Below are 8,503 nucleotides of genomic sequence, written 5' to 3'. Positions count from 1 at the left end.
GCGCTATCGCCATATCGTGAAACGCAAGAGATCCAGCCCGAGTGAGCTCGCTGAGAAGAGGTCAAATATCCCCGATAGCGGAAATATGCCTTGTTTTCCAACCATATTTTGTACGTTGGCCCCTGCTGCACGGAAGAGGCCGCGCAACATTATAAAAGCCATTCGTTACCGCCTGTTGACGTAGTGACTTTGACTTTGGCCTCCTAAAACTGAGGGCACGGTATCAAATTCTGCCTGCAGCGGCCACACTTCTAAGGGGGCGAAATGCAAAATAATGGCCAACCCTTTCCCTCCCGGAAAAGGGGGTTAAGCGAACCTTGTCCTGCGTGCACCTGGCCTTCGGCAGACCTATGTAACCCACAGGTAACGGTGCCAGATTCCTTCGGCTAGTAGCTCCCTCAGCTCAGTATCTTCGTCTGGATGCTATTGTATTGCCTGGGCCCGGGCGGCTCAAACGGCTGCATCGGCGCGCCGACGGTGACCCTTTCCACGGGCGAGCTCTCGCCGCCGCTCATCGAAGGCTGCCAGTTCCTCGGGGGACCGCACAACGCTTGGCCGTCCGATCCGTTTGCCGAGAATGAACTGAACGGAAACGAAGCAGGCACTGCTGGCGCGACACCCTTTCCTACCCTTTCCCTCCCCAGTGGTAACGAAACGGCTCTGATTGTTTTCGCGCGTGGCATTAGCGTGGCATTACACATTAGCATTTCTTGCTAATGACTCACACTCTTGCGCCGGCGCAAATGTCAATTCATGAAACCACCCTTTCCCACAGCTTCTCTTCTCTGTGACCAACTGGGCTTTTGCCAGACTACCACAACGCCACTTGTGAGCCAATACAAGCTTCGGTTGAAAATATCCGACACTACAGCATGCCTCATAATCACATCGTGGTTTTGGCCCCTAGAACCCCGGAATATATCTTTGGGTTCCAGAATTTCATTTTTGTCGTTGCTGCTGCCTGCTTTCTGTCTTTCTTTATTTGAATGAGAATAGATTTGCTACATTTCGCTTCATGTTAGTGTGTAGAATGCTGAATTTAGGTAATATAAAATTGTTTGTTGTCTGAGTTGTGAGAATGTATCCTACCGGGGAATAAGAGACATTTCGGTCAGATTTTTTTCCTCCAGTGGGTATAATGCTGAATTTAGGCAATATAACATTTTTTTCTGGTGTCCGAATTGTGAGAATGTATCATACAGAGAAATAAGAGGCCTTTCGCCGGGGTATTCACTTTAATAATTCGGAATTCCAGTGTTAAAGCATGCCTTGGTGCCCATCTAAAAAAAATACGCCCTGAAACGTTTGCTTCACCTTGGTGCTTGGAAACGAGTGCACTTATGTGTAAGCACAATCTCAAAGAAGGCCAGCTACTTACTGGCCTGGCAATTACTCGACGACTCATCTAGCTGTCTCTCAGGCAGCTCATAGTCACCCCGCAGGAAACGTCTGACCGAGGTAAATCGTCCGGCCAAGCTTCCGTTGAATGTTTTTTGAAGACATGACCTTTTTAGCTGACTTACAACTAGTTTGGCGTATCTGGAATGTGTCTCTCTTGTAACCATATTCATAAACAAACGACACTTTTGCGCCTCAAGAGAATTGATTTGAGTTGCAAATGGTAACAAAATATAGGTCTCAACTAGAAGAAAAGCCAGACTTCGTCACCGAGAAGGCACAGTTTATAGCACTGGCATAATCACAGCCAATATAGCCGAACATAACTACATTGCGCAAAACGCCTGTAAAGGGTGCTCCACTGTAGATATAGATACGGTGAGGCAGAACCACCATACTGCACAGTTTTGAGAGATGGAGCCAGTCGGTTGGACTAATCAAAGCTGGCGCGAGATTAACGTGTCTGCAGACGATATTGGCGGTGCTGATAAGAAGCCAGAACTGGTTGCACAGAAGTTAAAGTTTACAGAACGAGCTTAATTAGTACCCTTTCTAGTCTCTATGTGTTCTATAGCACTAATTTAATTATTCAACTATGCAAAACCAACCAGCCTAACAATTCATTTTCCTGGCTATAAAGACTTCAACACTAGTACGGTGAATACATATATTACACCTAATTTTAGGCTCTCACTACTAAAATATCCAACTGTTAAACAATGTGAAATATTCAGGTTCTGTACAGATAGCTTCACACACAAACACACACAAAGAAGCTTTTTAAGTTTCTTATAATCGTACATGAAATGCCGCTAACTGAATCCCATATCAGCTAAACATTTATATAAGAAACAAATGAGATGTAGTTCTGTCTTGCCTACCATGAGAGTACTTAAATAAACGTCACCACGTGTGCTTACCTGAGAGTTGTGTTCCTTGATTAAGCTAAGCGCAATAGTACAGCACGGAAAATTGTTTTCCAGGAACGTAGGTGAATGTTTGCCAAATCTTAAATCGACAAGCCTAAATGAAGAAAGAAAAAATTGCAGGCTGCATGAGGCAGGGCATGCTGACTTAAGGGATGGATACCGTTGTGGAAAAGTAAATTTCTCCATGCCTTTGGTCAGCAACTCTTGCAAGTGTGTAGCAACCATGCCTCTACTGAGTCCCTCTCCTGCTGTCTCGTCCGGTTCGCGTCGGAACACCCTCTGGCAAAAGCCAAGGAGCCACCTGCAGAAGTTCCTCGAAAGCCACTTGTTGCCCACAAATTGTTGGGGTTTGAAGACGTTGGTGGCACCTGAGTTACCTTGCAAGATGGGCAGAGAGAAATACGCATATAATGCTTTAATAAGAGAACGCCAAAATATTACAATAAATCAGTTGAAATCAGTATACTGTCACACTCTGTAGCGACGGTGCAGTACCAGACAGTCGCAGCTGCGAATCACGAAAACTAACTTTTTGTTGGCTAGATTCGTTCCCAGACAAGCAAGAGAGAGAGAGAGAGAAAAAAAAAGAATACAGAGAAAGGCAGGGACGTTAACCAGTGGTAGTTCCGGTTGGCTACCCTGCACGGGTAAAGGGTTAAGGAAGATGAAAAGAGAAAGAGAGTGGAAGGGGAGATAGAGAGATATAGAGACGAGCACAAACCAAGCACGCACAGAAAAGCAAGTAAAACACAAACCCAACGATAGCGAGGAGCACAGTCATCGGCGGTCAGAATCATATCTGCGGCTCTGGCTACAGCTTCATATATTTTATTCTTTTCAATGCTACTCACGTCGTTGCGGACCTGCCCGCCATTGCGCTCCCTCTTTCAAGCGCATCGTCTACCAGGTAAGTTACCTGTGCCCAGTATGGCTGGGCGTAGGTGGTCGACGCCTGTGGCAGGCGCTGCATGATGCCGAATTAACTCTTAATTCCGGTCCTACGGCACCGACCGGCATGGGCACATCAACGGCACGGGTCACGACACCGGACCCAGCAGCGGTCCGAAACATTCCTCAAGCAACGTGGCGCAATACATGTGACGATCTCGGTAGTGACCACATGATCATAGAAACACGAATTCTTCAGGTGGGTAAACCCTTCCGCCTCCTAAGCTATTAAAATGGACGAACTGGGACAAGTTTCGAAAGCAACGAGTCGAACCGAGAGGTGATGAGAACATCAATGGCGTCGAGGCGTGGATGGAGATGCTCAATGACGACATGAACAAGGCGACACAGACGGTCGCACCAGAAGTCCAGGTTGACAAGATCGACAGCCGACTAGCCCACCTCCGGGAACCCAAGACATCACTACGTGCAAGATGGCAAAAGCAAAGGCACAACCGAAAGCTTCGTAAGAAGATTGCACACATCAATCGCCAGCTAGAACATTGCCGTACCTTAAGCCGCCAACCGTGGTATGACATCTGCGACGCAGTCGATGGGCAGTTCCACAATGGCAGCACGTGTCGTCTCGTTCGTCACCTCTTCGGTGAAACGCAGAGCAAGTCTGCTCAGTGAGCAAACCTGCAACGCTTTTTGCACAAGGAACGAGCTACCACGAGTGATCAGCGGCTTGTGACACGCCTGCTAGACAAATACATCCCTCAACGACCCTATGTTCAACACGGAGATTACACTGGAGAGACAAATGTGACAATCGATGAAGAATTTCCCGAGTCAGAGATCTGTGCAGCTCTGCACGACCTTAATACTAAATCGGCATCTGGTCCCGACAAGGTTACGAACCAGACTTTACCAAACCTCGATGGTGCCTCGACAACCGTTCTTACGGCATACGTCAACAAATGCTGGGGCGCAGGTCGCATCCCAGAGGCGTGGAAACGCTCTACGGCAGTCCTGCAACCGAAGCCAGGCAAGCCGTCTAGCCTCGATCACTTGCGCCCCATTTCCCTCACATCCTGCGTTGGCAAGGGGATGGAGCACGCATTCGTCTACAGCATCAACCGCCACCTCGAGGACACTGGAGCCTACCTTCCCACTATGGTGGGTTTCCGGTCACACCTCTCCACTCAAGACGTCATGCTCCAGCTCTACCAACAGATTATCAACGACTCAACTAGCGGCAACCGGGCCATCCTCGGCCTAGATCTGGAAAATGCATTTGACAATGTAGCACATGCAGCTATCCTGGGCCGAATAAACAAGCTCAACATGGGCAAGTGATGCTAAGACTTCATCAGATACTTCCTGTCGCACCGCACAGTCACCCTCGCGGTCGACAGCATGACATCCGACGAACGTGTACCAGGAAGCACCGGCACTCCTCAAGGGTCGGTCATATCGCCGCTCCTTTTCAACCTCGTGATGTTGGATCCCCTGGCCTACCTCGACGAGATTGACGGCCTCCATCACGCCTTGTATGCAGATAATATCGCACTGTGGGTCGACAAGGGCAGTGAACGGTCAGATAGAATCCATCTTACAAGCAGCGGTCTCTACAGTCGAAACGTACCTCCAGAGCACAGGTCTCGGACTATGTCCACTCAAATCGGAGCTGCTCGTCTACCGCCCGCACCACCTGCCCAAGCCTACAGCCGAATCACGCCAATGTGAGAAAACAATTCTCTATACTCAAGATGGCTCTTGTATTCCCCGAGACCCGAAGATACGTATCCTTGGCATGCTTATAACAGCCAACGGGTGAAACATAGAGGCTGTCCGCAACATCGAAGGCCAGGTCACCGATATAACGCATTACAAACAAGCACACGGGCATGAAGGAGGACAGCGTCATGCGCCTCATACCCTCCTTCGCAATCAGTCAAGGGGACTTCAAGTGGGTTTTTGTGAAGTCAGAAAGGCACAGCTCAAAATTAGTATTAAAGCAAGACTAAGGAACATAGAAGACAAGAAATGGAGGGCTATAGTGCATAAATATTATTTTGTGCCATTTGTGAAAAGCCTTGACGTCGAATAGAGGAAGATTTCAGCAAGATTGACAACCAAGTATAGTGTAATTGAAGCAGATGGGAAGCTCAAGCGAGCCTATAGGAGGGGGGACGCCGGGAGCTCCCCAGGATGGGATGGTATTCCCGTCCGTTCGAACAAAGCACTGGAACCCAAGATGCGTGAGCGACTACATGACTCACTGTCGCGGATCTTGGAGGAGGTGCAGGCACCGTTAAACTGGGGGCTCGGCACGGTGAAACATCGCTGTACGAGCCGTAGCTGGGGGAAGGTGGGAGATGGAAATTCAAGACGGTGAGCATAACGAGAACGAGGTGCAAAGCAGGAACCAACGTTTCGACAAGTGGACTTGTCTTTTTCAAAGCCTTGAAGCCGTAAAGGCCTTGAAGAAGACAAGTCCACTTGTCGAAATGTTGGCTCCTGCTTTCACCTTGTTCCCGTTTTGCTGATCGTCTACGAGGGATAGGCAGACAAGCGTGACTTGGGGAATAACAGATCCGTAGCGGTGACGCCTTTCCTGCACAGGATGGCAATGCAAGGGCTTAAAGATCCGTCTAGAACGGTGGGCTGAGATCAGATGGGTGCTCGGCGAGCTCCTAGACCTTTTCAGAAGGGATGGACGCATTAAGGACAACTCCTACGTCTTGTCTTATTTTATGAAGGTCGATCAGCAAAAAACCAGTCTTCTCTACGTGGATTGCTCTAGGCTTAAATCTATATCTATATCTTATATGCTTCATTTGAAGTAAGAATAAAGAAGTAAGGCGAGCAAGGAGACCCGATAGAAAATACAGCAGTTGCATCTTGCCCCCACTGTTACGTCTATCACGATTTCTCTCTGTCTAGAAATGAGAAAATATTTTATATTTGATTCAATTTTCGAAGCTCAATTTTTTAGTGCATTCGCTTACGGCCACTATCTAAAGTTACGCTGCTCGAACACCGCTAATTTGAGGAACTGTTCACACGCTGCAATGTCACGAGGGTGAAATAAGAGAAATCGTTGAGTATTACGCAATATTTCATAGGATGACTGTCAGGTTCAGAGATACCTATCAGGTGACGTTAAGCGTACAGGTTTTCATTGAATTATGTGGTGCATTATGCTATATTGCCATATTACAGCGATGGGCACACTGGGTATCATTTGTGGGTCGAAATTCTGTTCTTTATACACCTCCGATTCGGGACTGCATAACAACGGTGACACGTGGGGAAAAAAGCAAAAGAAGTTTCGCTTTAAAAAATACATAATACTTGAGAAATCGTCAGGACCTCGGCACCTACAAAGTTCACCCATCCTCACTTTCCTTCTACTTCCGGAATGTTTAAAAGATATCCCATCCGCCTCATACCAAAAGCGATGTTTCGCTTCTGTACTCCGTTTCACAACTAGCCTGCAACGGTGCGCAAGCTACGCAAGAGGCTCGGTGATCGTTATGCAAAACTCCTCGCATTTCGTGGTCATGCCTCCTGGTCGCACATATTCGCGCAAACCAAGTGTGTGGATACCTTGAACTGTGCGCGTGCTCCTAGTTTTCATTATTATAATTTCTTCTGCATGGTGACCTCTCCTTAGCTTTAAGCATTGAGACACGTGGCGAAAGTAAACTAAGTTCGATGAACGTATCTTGTTCTTACCGTTTCTGTGGATTTCGCAATATGTTCTTCATCGTGTGAGGTATATCTTGCTTTTGGTTGATCATGTGTGACCATATCTTCGTTAACTGTGGTGTTACATGGCAAGACATTTGCGCATAAATAAGCACGTTTCGGTGCAAACAAAACCGGTTTGTCGGTCAGCGCTTGTGAGGTGGTATGTGTGTCCTTGTCTTCGTCTCAGTTGCGGAGCGCCTTTTGAACATCCAGCGCGAGCCTGCGAGTGAGGCGCCACAACAGGCTGTTGCGAATAAGAAAACCCGAAAAGGAAAGTAACGGAAAGCAAAATCATCTGAAGCACCATTTGAAAAGCCATCATCTGAAAAGCTATTCGCATTTATTAGTCTGCCTAAATAGCGAGCAATTACAAGTACTTGCTGGTAAAAAAGATATCTGGTCAAACTAATGGGATCCAACCGATAGCATCGGTGCGCCGGGTAGAACGCTACTGCTTGTGAAGCCTTCGTTTTTGATAACAAGTCAGCTCAGAAAGCTCTCGGAACATTTGCAACATGGGCCCTACCACTGAGTTTTTGATTTTACCTTTTTAGTCGGCCCTAGATATGGTACAGGTGCCGTTGAACCTTGTTTTCTGAACACGAACGAAATTTATAGGACGCAGCTGCTTTATAACTAGGGCAGCCATGTTGTACCGCGCAAGCTGTTTTCTTTTTCTGCCTATTTTTGAACCTCTTCGTCACTTTCCCTGCGGGCCGCGGTAGCTTAGTGGCTATGGCGTTGCACTGCTGACCTTGAGGTCGTGGGCTCGATTCCGTCTTCAGCGGCTGCGTTTCGACGGGGCGAAATGCAAAAAAAGAGGAAGAAAAAAAGAACACGCCCGTGTGCAAGATTTAGGTGCACGTTAAAGAAGCCCAGGTGGTCGACAATGACTTGCGAACGGCGTGCCTCATAATGAGATCGTAGTTCTGGCGATCGAAACCCCAGGGTTTCTTTCGCTTTCCTGTAGGGCCAGTCGTTATTGCTTGCGTGTCTCTACACCAGACAGGGACTATTCCGTGAAAACTACGTGACGATAGCTGTCACTGCACGCCCAACAGCAAAAAAAAAACAACGAAAAAAAAGAAAGAGGCTCCATATGCTCAGCTCCGGAAGCTTGCACTGCGATTGGCGGTTGAAGCCTCGATACTAGCGTTGCTAGGTCTGCCATTGTTACGATATCGTTGTCGTCGGGTCACCTCTCCGCGTCGACATCGACCTTCAGCATATGAGAGGAGGAGAAGTTGCACCTTTGCCCTGGATGCCACCATGTGGCGCGGTAGCTGGCATTGTATCAGTTAGTGCGGCGCTATTTCTTGAAGAGCTGGCCATCGCAAATCTTCCCGGATGAATGCAAGAGATGGCCGTTCCGGAAGAAAAACTTTACGCAGTGAGGGCTAATGGCCGAGCCGCCTTTGCTTGTGTAGTTAGCGCTCCCCGGTGTTGGGCTGGTGGCCGTTGTGGTGTGCTCCACCGCATCGCACCTATTTACAAGGATGGCTGTGGTCACGGTTTGCAATGGAAAGATA

This window comes from Dermacentor albipictus, chromosome 10 (assembly GCF_038994185.2).
Source record: "Dermacentor albipictus isolate Rhodes 1998 colony chromosome 10, USDA_Dalb.pri_finalv2, whole genome shotgun sequence".
Classification (NCBI taxonomy): Eukaryota; Metazoa; Arthropoda; class Arachnida; order Ixodida; family Ixodidae; genus Dermacentor; species Dermacentor albipictus.
Note: the sequence above shows the minus strand (reverse complement) of the source record.